Genomic DNA, 14,086 nt, shown 5'->3' on the forward strand with positions numbered 1-14,086 from the left:
ATTTTACCTAAAGAAGATAATAACCCCTGAAATGTTTTCCTTCTGTTTTTTTTTTTGCTTTTTGGCCACTCCAAGCACTGCCCATGTCTTACTCCTGGCTCTGTTGGGCTCAGGGGATCATATTGGATGCCAGGGATTGAACCCAAACTGGCCATGTGCTAAGCAAGTCTCTTATGTGCTGTACTATCATTCTGGTTCCTTTAATCTCTTTCAGTAAGGGTAAAACTTTAAGATATTTTGTTAAACCAAGAATATTTTCACATGTTTTTAATTAAACATTTGACCTGAAGTTGTATTATTTCTTGCAAATTTCAGTCATCTGACTTATTACAAATCTCACAATGGAAACGTTACTGGTACGCACTGGAGCAAATCAATGAACAACAGGACGACAGTGCTACGACAGTGCTATGACAGTGCTATGATTTATAACAAAGTTAGTAATCTTTAATTAGGTTACAAAAGACTCAGCCCAGATTACTGTTATGCAATATTATGCACAGATGAGGTAAAGAATAATTTAACTACTGCAAAACAAAAATTTGCAATATTAGTGTATAGATGTATTATAAATCCAACTGAAACATACATTTTATTATATCAGTATGTTTGGTTTTATTCTTCGCATGCATTTCTTTCTCAATGTATGCTTTCTATGCATAATCCAGTACTAACCACTTACCTCAAACCAATATTTCCCAAATACTGGTTTCTTCTTTCACAGATAACAGCTTCACATACAAGCATCACATCCAATTGTCCTTGGGACATTTCCTCATGATGATGAAAGTTCAATGTCAAGGCTGTACAGATTGTGTTCTATAAATCTCCAGAATTAAAATAGTTATCTAAATAAATGGAGACATAAATATTGGAGCTGTACAACTCAGCTACTTTGTCTACAGACAAAATGTCTCTAAAATTAGATTATCAAGTCCTTCAAAATGAGCTTATCTTGTTGAATTCCATGTTTATTGAATTAGCATTAGGAGTAAGAGAAATAGTACAGGGGTTAAGGATTTTGCCTTGTAAGTGACTGACTCCAGTCACCAGTACCACATATGGTCCACTGAGCACCAACAAAGGTGATCTCTTTTCTTTTCTTTTTGGGTCACACCTGGCGATGCACAGGGGTTACTCCTGGCTTTGCACTCAGGAATTACTCCTGGCGGTGCTCAGGGGACCATATGGGATGCTGGGAGTCGAACCTGGGCCGGCCGCGTGCAAGGCAAACGCCCTACCCACTGTGCTATTGCTCCAGTCCCCAACAAAGATGATCTCTGATGGGCGAGAGCGATAGCACAGCTGGTAGGGCATTTGCCTTGCATGCGCCCGACCTGGGTTCGATCCTTGGCATCCCATATGGTCCCCTGAGCACTTCCAAGAGTAATTCCTGAGTGCAGAGCCAGAACTTAACCCCTGAGCATAGCCTGGTGTCACCTAAGAAGCAAAAAAATAAGTGATCCCTGAGCAGAGAGTCAGGAGTAATCCCTGAGGAAAGCCAGGTATGACCCCAAAACAAAGCAAAATGGCACAGAATAGTAGTATTGCCTTTTCTTTGTCACTCAGCTTTGAAATTTGAGAACATGCCTCATTTTGAAATCTCTTCTTATGCTACATAAGTTACTGGTTGCTACATCCAATTAGTAACTGAGGCAATGGATTCATATTTTCAAAGCATCTATCTGATCCCATCTCTTGTTTTCCTTCCCCACTAAAAGAAAAACCTCATTGTTTCAAATTATATAATTACACATCTGAAAGTATTAATGACTTTTATAAATCCAGACTGAATCGTTTATTTTATAGATCAGGAAACTGAAGACCAAAAATAATTTTGTTTTGTTTTGTTTTGTTTTTTTGCTTTTTTTGGGTCACACCCGGTAATGCACAGGGGTTACTCCTGGCTCTGCACTCAGGAATTATCCCTGGCGGTGCTCCGGGGACCATATGGGATGCTGGGAATCGAACCCGGGTCGGCCGCGTGCAAGGCAAACGCCCTACCCGCTGTGCTATTGCTCCAGCCCCCCAAAAATAATTTAATAATGCTTACAGAAATTGTATAAATAACTAGCTTGGTGAAATAATCGGAATTATAACAATTATAACAATTATAATATGGATCTTCTAGTCTGCATGTCCCAAATTCACTTATTCTATAAATGATTACTCCCCCTTTCACATGACCCTATCATTTCTCTTTTGTCTGTCCTCACTTCAATCCATTCTACACTCATCAGCCATATTAGTCTTTATGAAATGTTGCTTTCCTTATGTCTCTAATTGTTCTACATTGCTTTTTTTTTTCTTTTTGGGTCACACCCGGCGATGCACAGGGGTCACTCCTGGCTCATGCACTCAGGAATCACCCCTGGTGGCGCTCAGGGAACCATATGGGATGCTGGGATTCGAACCCGGGTCGGCCGCGTGCAAGGCAAACGCCCTACCCGCTGTGCTATCGCTCCAGCCCCTGTTCTACATTGCTTTTAAAAGTAATCACAAGCTCCTGGCCAAAGATGAAGCTCAGCAGTAGGGTACAGGCTTTGTCTGTATAAGGCCCTGTGTTGCTATTGTTGTTGAATTATGGAACACACCTTGTTGTGCTCAGGGAGTACTCCTGCCTCTGCTCTCAGGGATCACTACCGGCAAGATTCAGACCGTAATGGGTGCCAGGGATCATACCTAGTTAGCCACATGCAAGGCAAGTAGCTTATTCACCGTACTATCTCTCCAGTTCCATATGGTCCTGGTTTGCATCTCCAGCATTGTATGCCCCCACACATTCACCTCCCTATTCATTTAACCTTGCCAGGACTCAGCACTATTGGGCTCTAGCACTACCAGGCAGAGGGGAAAAAACTGTGTATTTGTAACAACTTTGTGGTAGCTAAAAACTAAAACGGATCCAGATGTCCTTCAACAGGTGATTGGTTAAATGAACTATGGTATGCATCCATAACATGAGCGCTTACTCAGCAATAGAGATTAATGAGTTGTTTATACATGCATCATCCTTGGATATTCTTGGATCAATATCCAAGAAACTATGCTCAGTGAAAAGTCAAATCTAAAAGTTTACATGATGTATGGCTCAATTTAAATAATACTATTTAAATGCTAGCTTCCTTTTTGTATGTTTTGAGGGTCACACCTGGTTGTGTTTGTGGGCTACTCTCAGCAGCATTTGGTGGACCGTGTAGTACTAGAAATAACACCTATGGCCTCACATATACAAGGCAAATGCTCTAACACTAAGCCACATACCTGATCCAAAATCTATCTCCTAAACTGTGGATTACGATCCAGGATAACAAAAGACCTCAAAATTCTTTGCATAGTAAATTTTTTTTATGATTATCGTATGACTACTTCTTTTGTCTACCTATATAAAAGGTCACAAAAATTTTTCGAGCAAAAGTAAGTTGCTATTGGAAAAAGTCTAAGGAGTCCCATTTCAACTAGGCAGAGTAAGAGATTAGTAAATGACCAAAAGCAACAGAACCTGAGAACTGGTCTATCACTCTATCACTGTCATCCCCTTGCTCATCGATTTGCTTGAGAGGGCACCAGTAACGTCTCCATTATGAGACTTGTTACTGTTTTGGGCATATCAAGCCATGGGTAGCTTGCCAGGCTCTGCCGCGCCAGCGAGATACTCTCGGTAGCCTGCGGGGCTGTCCAAGAGGGGCAGAGGTCGGCGGGGTGCAAGGCAAACGCCCTACCCACTGTGCTATCGTTCCAGCCCAAGAACTGGTCTATAGAACTGACTTATCTAGGGGCTACGAGTGCAGGGGGTGGATGGGAGGGTCTCTGGGACATTGGTAGAGGGGAGCGGCCTTTTGGAGGTGCGTGTGGTGTTGGAAAGTATCATTTACAATATTGTAGACCACAGTGCCTCAATCAAATTTGGGAGAAAATATTATAGTCATAAAAATGGCTAAAATGAAAAATAATAATTGGTAGTAGTGGGAATAGGGAATTGGGGGAGGAGGTGTGGTTATAAAAGTGGCTATGGGGCACATAATAAGGCTAAGAAGAGTTAATCTTTGGTGATCATGTGAATCTACACATATGATAAAATTGCTGAGACTACACACACACATGCATGCACACATGAATGAGTATGTGGAAGACTGGTGCGATATGAATGATCTCTATTGACTGAACCATTGACATGTTCCTGACTTGATATTGTACTACATGTATAATGAATGTAACCAACAGGGAAATTGAGGTAAAGGGTAAATAGTACTTACCTATATGATTTTCTTTGCAGCTGCAAATATATTTTTCCAAAATAAAAAGCTTGTCCCCTCCCCCCTCCAAAAAAGCTTACAAATGTTAAAAGACATATAGGTGTCTCAAACAAAAAAAGGAATTTCTGACATGTTGGCATTCTTCGAATCCTGATTATCCAAATAGCAGATCCTGCCCAGGGTGAGGAAAATGTAATTGACAAGATGACAACGCCATCTCAACAATAGTGTGCAGGGTGCAAGCAATTCTTCAGTGATGAGAATATCAAAAGTTAAAAGGGAGGGGGCTGGAGCGATAGCACAGCGGGTAGGGCATTTGCCTTGCACGCGGCCGACCCGGGTTCTAATCCCAGCATCCCATATGGTCCCCGGAGCACCGCCAGGGGTAATTCCTGAGTGAAGAGCCAGGAGTAACCCCTGTGCATTGCCGGGTGTGACCCAAAAAAAAAAAAAAAAAGTTAAAAGGGAGAGTTTAGTAGGCAGTTGAAATTAAGCTAGTCCAGGAAAATAGCTATCACAGTCACTCCTGAGAAGCCTCAGACTCAAGTTTGAAAATACTGAATTAGCAACCAACACTGATGTAAAGAGGCAAGTGAAAATAACAGGTTTAATAGAAAAGGCACTTGATGAATGCTTCAATGTTGGTATTTATTTCCAATTTGCCTTTGAAGTCAAGATAACCAAGAGTTGAGCACCAGTTGTCATTCTTAGATATGCAATATAATTTAAACTCTGGCCTGGAGAAATAGTATGGTAGACTTAAACACGTGCCTTGCTAGCCAGTTCAAATCCCTAGTGTTCCACATGCATTGAACAAGAAAGAGCCTGACAACTCTTCTCTTTCATCCTGCAGTAATTCTGTTTGTAAACACAGGCACTGCAAGCCAGCTCCAGTCACACAACAGCTGCATGTGTGTGAGCACCACAAAAAAGGAGGTGCAAACATCACTGGCAACCACAGCTAAATCGAGAGTGTGCTATGAATAAGAGGTGGAGTTTTTGTCAAGGACATGTATCAGCATCGAAATGATCCCCAGTGAACAGCACCAGTGATAACTTGTGTGCCTCAAGTGAGAGAGTGGTTCCCAGTGAGCACATATGCAAGCACAACGGAAAGGAGCACAATTCTGGTGAGTATCGTGACCATGTGGGCAAGCACTGCTAACTGATCTACAACCACTCACAAGAATCACAGCTAAAACTGGGAGCATCACAGCCAGGCATCTATGAAAGTTCTGATCATCACAAAAACATCACCTACAACAATAACCAAGAAGGGAAAAGAAGGAAAGGTAATAGGAATAAAGAGAAATACCCAATCCCGGGGGCCAGAGAGATAGTACAGTGAGTAATGTGTTTGCCTTGCAAGCAGATGACCTGGGGTTCAATTCCTGGCACCCCATATGGTGCACCCAACTTGCCAGAAGTAATCCCTGGCCTCAGAGCCAGGATTAAACCCTGAACATAGCCAGGTATGGCCCCCAAACCAATAAATAAATAAATAAATAAATAAATAAATTTAATCCAGCTATGTGAAATAATTGAAATAATTGAATTTATTTCTATTGATTGCTTTTTATTACTTCCCCTCTTTCCTTCCTTTCTTGGTTATTGTTGTAGGTGATGTTTTTAGTTGCCAGGAGAGAGATCAACACAAAAGGATCTCTGCCATAGTGACATAAAGAAACAGTAGGAAAATAACAATTGCCCAAAGGCAATAGAAACAAAGAACAAAAGATCTGCTTTTCAGTAGGAAGTTTGGCGACTGTGGGGCAGGGGAGGGATTGAACAGGCAGGGGAATGAATTCTAAGACAATGGTGGAAGGTGGGGGAGGAGGTGCTGGAAGGTGGGAAAGTGTCATGCATGAAATCAGTAACAGTATTGTAAATCACAGTGCATAAAGATGGAACATGATGCCAGGCCTAGAGGCAGGCTGGGGATGGGAGGAAAACTGGGGACTTTGGTAAATGGAAATGGACACTGGGTGGTGGTGGGGGGGAATGGTGCTAGAACATTGTATGACTGGTACTCAATCATGAATAACTTTGTAAATCCCGACACCTCAATGAACAAAAGAAAGAACATTTAAACAAAGAAAATTATTACCATTACAATTTTGTGTTTGGTTGGGGGCTACCTCCTGAGGTGCTCAGGGTTTAAAAAAAATTAGCAATGCTAGGAATTGAACCTAGAGCTTCACAGAGCAAGGCAAGTGCCCTGCTACTGAGCTACAACTCTGGGATTCAATTCAGAAATTTTAAAACTTCTCTCAGGCTCTCTTTCCCCATGAGAAAAATGGAAGTCATAACAGTATGTATTTACTAGGCGTGGTTGTGAGGTTTTAAAAAATGCATGTAACTCCTATGCTCATTGCAGCACTATTCACAGTACCCAAGACCTGGAAACAACCCACATGCCCAAGAGCAGATGAATAGATAAAGTGTGAATATTTTCACAATGGAGTTCTTAAAAATACTGGAGCTCTTACTTATTTATATGGAATGAGATCTAAGAAAGCTCTAAGAAAGATAAAATCATGCAGTTCACTGCTACAAGCGTAGAATTAGAACGTATCAGGCTGAATGAAGTCAGAGGGACAATACAGAATGATTTATATCATGTGTGGAATATAAGGAAACATAATAAGGGAAGAAGAAATGATTAAGCGCAGCAGACCCTGAGAATGGGTCTACGGAACTGAATGTGCCAAGGGAGAGCAGAGGGGTGGTGGTGATGAAGGTACAATAACTGTGTGCATCAAAACCATAACATTTTACACTATTGTAACAATATTACCTAATTCATCCACAAGATGAAATATAAACAAATGACAAAATGATTTTAATTTTTAAATTCAAAACAAATTAAAAACACAATGAGATATTTCTACCTAACTGAAAGCTAAACTCGAACTAAAATATTTTAATGCTGAGTTCTGGCAAGGATGATGAACAAATGGAATTCACAGATATTACTGGTAGGAATGCAAAATGGATCAGACACCGAAAAGCAGTTTGCCAATTTCATATAAAATCAAGCATACCTGTAAGATAGCCCTGATAGAAGCATATGAGCAACCCCAATCCATGAGAAATGAAAGCATATATCTCAGGAAAGCATACCAGCAAAACTTTATAGCAGTTTTATTCATTCTCACCAAAATTTAGAGACGATACAATTGGTTAAAGGATAAACACACTACATTATATCCGCACAATGGACTGACAGTCAGGAAAAAAATGGATCGGCTATTAAAACTCATAACATTATGGATTAATGGATTCATCACAAACATATCGTCCTAAATTAAATAATACAGACATTAAAAATCTACATATTATATTGGGGCTGGAGCAATAGCACAGCGGGTAGGGCGTTTGCCTTGCATGCGGCTGACCCGGGTTCGAATCCCAGCATCCCATATGGTTCCCGGAGCACCGCCAGGAGTAATTTCTGAGTGTAGAACCAGGAGTAACCCCTGTGCATCGCTGGGTGTGACCCAAAAAGAAAAAAAAATCTACATATTATAGAGTTACATAAAATGACATTCAGTTTAGACCAAACTATTCATATGGAAGATGTTTCAAGGGATTGTGGAAAGAGAGTGATTGGCTATAATATATTTTTTGCAATGCCAGGGGTTGAATCCAATACCCAAAATGCAATGCTGTACATTACCATTGAACCACTTCCCAGGTTCCAGGAGGGGTCCCTATAAAAAGCCATCATGTCCTATGTGTATATGTACATATCTATAGTGATTATGCAATTTCATGCATTCATGCAAATTCATAAAACTATACATAAAAACCTGCACATAAAAAATGGGTGTATAGCCTATAAGTTTATAAATAACTTGCTTCTTAAAGCTAAATGAGAATTAACAAAAAAATATAAATGCAAATTGGTAACAAACCTATGAAAAGACCTTCAGTCTTACTAATATCAGGAAATGAAATTTTAAAACCCTACTAAATAACATTTTCTGTCCACAAAGTTAGCAAATTCTAAGTCTACTAAGGATTTTCAGAAAAGAGAATTCTTCTAAACTGCTGTTGAGAGGGTATATTTATACTTTAATAAATAATTTAGTGATTTTTGTACAGTTGAAGCATGCAGCCTATGATTTGACAAATCTGCTCTGTGGTTTGTATCCTAGAGGAAACCTAGCACATATACAGAATGAGACATGGATTAGCATAATAAATTATTTGTGAATTGTATTATTACTCCAAACACTGAAAGTAATTTACATTAAGAGAATGTATAAATAAGCCTAATAGTGATAAAATAGAATGATGGACAATATCTAAAATGTAGGATAAATAAGTATATACAGTGATAGAATGGTCGATAATATCTAAAATTTAGGAACAAAACCCATGTGTATCAAATAAATATCAATAGCAAACTATTGAATAAAAATTAAGTTGCAAAATAACACCGATGGTATGCTGTTCATATGAAGTTTGTAGACACACAAAACAATACTACAAACTATATTGATATATACTTAGCAATAATTGTAGAGGGTGTAAGCTTAAAATGACACCAGAAAAATAGTGCAGAAATTAAAGTGCTTACCTTACACACAGCCAATCTCAGGTCAATGCCCTGTACTACATATTGTCCTCTGAGCACTGCCAGAAGTGATCTCTGAGTGTAGATCCAGGAGTAAACCAGGAATACCACCAGATGTGTCCCACCAGCAAGAATAAATAAAGATTTAAGATAATTAGGGGCTGGAGCGACAGCACAGCGGGTAGGGCATTTGCCTTGCACTCGGCCAACCCAGGTTCGAATCCCAGCATCCCATATGGTCCCCTGAGCACCGCCAGGGGTAATTCCTGAGTGCAGAGCCAGGAATGACCCCTGTGCATCGCTGGGTGTGACCCCCCCAAAAAAAGCAAAAAAAATTTTTAAGATAATTAAATGTTTAAGTAAATTCAAGTGTAAAATGAAAGCAAGTAAAAAGAATGATAACCTCTAAATTTAAATGCTAAACCTAAATTTAACTCATTTAAATTTAGCATTTAAGTTTAGAGGTTACCTCTTTAAATTTAGATGCTACCTCTCTAAATTTAAGTGCTTTTAAATTTAGTGGTTACCTTACAGAAAGTTTGGAGACGAATGAGATCTAAAAAAGCAACAACAACAACAAAATGCCTATAACTGAAGCTGGGTAGAGTTGAATTGCTTACCTTTTGTGTGTGAACCCTTGAGTTTGATCCCCAGCCCAATCCCCAACCCCTATCCCAAGTCTGTAAAATCTATATAATCTTTTGATCCTTACAGGTAAAAGTATTATGAGCATTGCAATTTTGAGATTTATTTTTAATATTCTCTACATGTTTCACAAAAGTAAATATTTAGGAAATAATTCCTGTATAAATATTCACATACCATCTCAGATTATCTCTCATAGTAGCAATGGCTCATGTGACACCAGTTTGGGAAATAATGGTTGAGTTGCCCATAGAATTTGGTTCTTATCTGACCCTTTCCATGTCCTAGTTGCAGAACTGAAAGACAGTCAATCTTTTACACTGGAGTTTTCTCTTTGGTTAATTGGGTTATCTTCCTTACTCTGTTTTTTTTTCCTTTTTTGGTCACACCCAGCGATGCACAGGGGTTGCTCCTGGCTCTGCACTCAGGAACCACTCCTGGCGGTGCTCAGGGGTCAGGGGTCACATGGGATGCTAGGATTTGAACCTGGGTCGGCCGTGTGCAAGGCAAATGCCCCACCCGCTGTGCTATCGCTCCAGCCCCTATCTTCCTTATTCTGTAGCTAATAGAATAGTGAATATGATTTTAGAATGGTATCACTTGTACCAGAGAAGTACCTCAATGGACTGACTTCAAGCTTTGCATACATGGGACCCAAGTTCAATTATCAGTACCAAAAGATCCCCTGAGCACTGCTGGGAGTGACCCCCTCAAGTACAGATCTTAAAGCAGCCCCAAACACTACTGGTTGCTCCTCCCCACCACTGCATTAACTTTTATTGCTATTAGGAAGTACTCAAAATATGCAATTGCTATCAAATCACTAATTACTGTGGGAAAGAGGTGAAGGAGGACATTCTAGAAGTGATACAATTTAGATTCAAGGGATTTTGAAGAATTAACCAATTTTACAAGGGAACCAAGAGGTATTTTATTCAAAAGGGACAGAAGAGCATATTTCGAAAGTAAGATAATGGTATAGTCCTAGTTGCTAACAATATTTTACCTTTAACCTTAGGTGTATTCCTTAAAAATGCAGCAAAAGTTAAATCACATTTGGAAAAAATGATGAATGACTTTGGGATGAGTGGAAAGAATGATGATCGGTGGTAAGTCATAACTTATCTAGACTTGAACGGATTGTGTAGTCAAATGCTAAAAACAGAGCTGGAAGGAAACATGGTGAATACATCTAAAGATGAGCCCCCCTCCACCATTTCCTACTTTCATTTCTCTGTTTTCCATAGTTTCTCCATTTTCCAAACTCACTTTCCAGATACACTCTGGAAAAGTAGTCTGTTAAAGGAGCATTACTCAAATTATAAGCCTTTTGACAAGATCACAAGAACCAACCAAATTGGCTTTTTGTTGGGGTTCAATTGCTGAGCAATGGACTGGATCACTGCCTGACTGGTTGCATTACGTTAGTAACCTTAATGGGAACTTGTAGGCCTGGCTAGTATGTCGGTTAAGGAGCAAAACAACCCAGAATGATTCATATCAGTGCTTGAAGGCTTGGATTTTATGACAATAAAAATTAAAATGAAATCAAAAGCACTGCCACTTTCTCTCTCTTTATATAAAACCTAAATACAACATTTTTCCTTACAAGTAAAAATGGATGTGCGTATGATAAGTAATAAAAATAGGTAAAGAGTCTATTTAGAAAAATCTATTTAGAAAAATGTTTCTAAAAAAGATTTAGAAAAATCCAAATTCTCTGACTACTGACTGCCAGAGCATCACACTTAAGATATCTTGCTAATCATGCCATATTAGCCACCATATATCAGATGAATAAGAATCATTATCTTAGGTGAATTATTTTGTTGAATACATATGTCCTCAGGGAGAAAAAGAGAACCAAGAATCTAATAGTGATCACATATTGTTCAGTGATTTAAGGGGAACTGAAATTCGTGCCAATGCATCATTTTCCATTTGTCCAAACCTGTGAAAATGATAATTGATCCAGAATGTCAGAAATGAACCTGTAGTAAAAAGAGACATGGTTACGAAAACACAAGGACAGCAGAGCATGTAACTTACCAAGTCAGACAGCAGGAACCACACAGTAGTCTAAGGTACAGTTTTATTACTTGACTTCCCCCAGTACCTGAAAATTATTGCATATTGGTCTCAGAAGCACATTTTTTCGACAATCCACGAAAACAGCCATAGAGTTGTTCTTTCCCAAAACATAAAAGTACAACGCTTATCTTTGGTAAAAAGAAGAATAATTATTTCATATTACAGACATGCCTTAAAAACACAAAATAGAAAACATGAAATAAGTTGATCAATACGAATGGTAGAGTCAAGGTTAGAAGTAGTGTGGTGATAAAATGTCTTTTGGAATGACTAATCTAGTTTAAATTTTGGGGGTGGCAAATTTGGTGGTGCTTAGGGGCCACACCTGGCAGTACTCAGGAGATCACATGTGGTGCTGGAATTTGAATCATTGTCCTGGATTCAGTCGCATGCAGTGCAAATGCCTTAAACTTTGTATTCTCTCAAATCCCTTCAATGATCATGCTAGACCAGTTATACCTGTGACCTTGGGCATATAACCTTGTTTTCAAACTACAATGGCTCCAGTTTCTAAATAAAACTACTATTATTGTTTCTGCCATTTTATTAATTTTTTTTTGGACTGGAGCAAAAAGCACAGCGGGTAGGGCATTTGCCTTGCATGCCGCCAACCTGGGTTTGACTCCTCTGTCCCTCTCGGAGAGCTCGGCAAGCTACCGAGAGTATCCCGCCCGCACAGCAGAGCCAGGCAAACTACCCGTGGCATAGTCGATATGCCAAAAAACACTAACAAGTCTCACAATGGAGAAGTTACTGGTGCCCACTGAAGGGCAACTTTTACTTTATTCAAAATGTATTTTTAAAACTTTTTTATTGATTTATTTTTATTTTATTTTCAATATGTAATGATGGTTTCCCATGCACATAACGCCAATACCACATCCATCACCACTGTACCCACCTCAATTTCAATCTTTTTAATTTATTTTTATTTTTTATTGAATCACCATGAGATACAGTTACAAGCTTTCATGTTTGAGCTTCATACAATGTTAAAACACCCATCCCTCCACCAGTGCACATTTCCCACCACCAATCTTCCCAGTATACCCTCTTTTCTCACCCTCCCCCTGCCTCTCTGGCAGACAATTTCCCCCATACTCTCTCTCTCTACTTTTGGGCATTAGGGTTTGCAATACAGATACTGAGAGGCCATCACATTGGGTCCTTTATCTACTTTCAGCACACATCTCCCATCCCGAATGATTCTTCCAACCATCATTGACTTAGTGATTCCGTCTCTATTCCAGCTGCCTTCTCCCCCCGCTCATGAGGCAGGCTTCCAACTATGGAGCAATCTTCCTGGCCCTTGTGTCTACTGTCCTTGGGCGTCAGTCTCATGTGATGTTATTTTAAACTCCACAAATGAGTGTAGTCCTTCTATGTCTGTCCCTTTCTTTCTGATTCATTTCACTTAGCATTCATTCAGTCTTTAATGCAAAGCTCCCTCATGAAATAAAAAAGGCAATTTCATGGTTGATTTCAATGAAAAGAATAGGACAGGGGCTGGAGCTATAGCACAGCGGGTAGGGTGTTTGCCGACCCGGGTTCAATTCCCAGCATCCCATATACCATATGGTCCCCTGAGCACTGGTAATTCCTGAGTGCAGAGCCAGGAATAACCCCTGTGCATCTCTGGGTGTGACCCAAAAAGAAAAAAAAAAGAATAGGACAGAGTTGAGAGTTGAGGATGTCACACAGTCAGAATCTGAAGTCCCAGAGGAACAGGCAGCCTGTGTCAACCTCTGCCATCAGTTAGACTCCAACTTCCATAGCCACAATGGTGAGAAATCTCATCTTGTGGGCACATCCAAGATTCAGGCTGTCATTATCCACCAGGTCCAAGAAGCCAGAGCACTTCAAAAGATGAATGCTGTGGAAGGATGCAGGCTTCCTGTGCCAAAAATAGCGTCTACTCAGACAGTGGGGAGTGGAAGTGTCTGGATCTTTGGCTGGGAACGGCTGCCACAGTTCTGTCCGCTGAAGTGTAGGGTGTTACCATTGATGAGGGAGTCTCAGTTTTTCCTCAGGCCCCCTCCCCTCCCACATCCAGGCCCTGGTCCAGAATCTCGCAGATGACTGGCCAGACAACTTGGAGTCCTCAGAGTCCTCTAGCAGTAGAAGCTCTTGGCATTGCACCTCTCATCACAGGTGCAAAATGCAACAACCCTCTGTCTAGTGTAACACAGCTTTGCACCCGAGCTAGTTCATGTTCCAGATGGTGAAGGTTGCCCATTGGTAGAGAATCCTTTCTTATAGATAATGGTCACGGTGGGTCTACATGCTAAGAGGGTTGAGTGTGTGACCACAAGTGGGCAACAACTGTAGTGATGTTCCATGCTAGTGACTCCGCCAACACTTCTGTATTATTCCCAAAAACACATCAGGTTTCTCAAGTGTCGTGTCTGAAGAGGACACGGGACCTGGGACAATGCAGTGCACTCAGGAAGGGACAGATGACTACACGTCCAGCACGCAGTGTCTTTATTCCAAATCATCAGTGGTTATATAC

General features: G+C 40.2%; 1 long non-coding RNA gene across 1 annotated transcript in view; it reads right to left on the bottom strand.

Annotated features, from left to right (window-relative positions):
• Positions 1–714: 714 nt before the first annotated feature.
• The window catches only part of LOC129400019 (uncharacterized), an 89,979-nt gene continuing 76,607 nt past the window's right edge, over positions 715–14,086 (bottom strand). Inside the window, exons 3-5 of the long non-coding RNA XR_008627368.1 lie at positions 11,533–11,599; positions 8,842–8,913; positions 715–848 (exon numbers count right to left, since the gene is read on the bottom strand). This is a non-coding gene — a long non-coding RNA (uncharacterized LOC129400019). The remainder of the gene's footprint in view (positions 849–8,841; positions 8,914–11,532; positions 11,600–14,086) is intronic.

This window comes from Sorex araneus, chromosome X (genome assembly GCF_027595985.1).
Source record: "Sorex araneus isolate mSorAra2 chromosome X, mSorAra2.pri, whole genome shotgun sequence".
Lineage (NCBI taxonomy): Eukaryota > Metazoa > Chordata > Mammalia > Eulipotyphla > Soricidae > Sorex > Sorex araneus.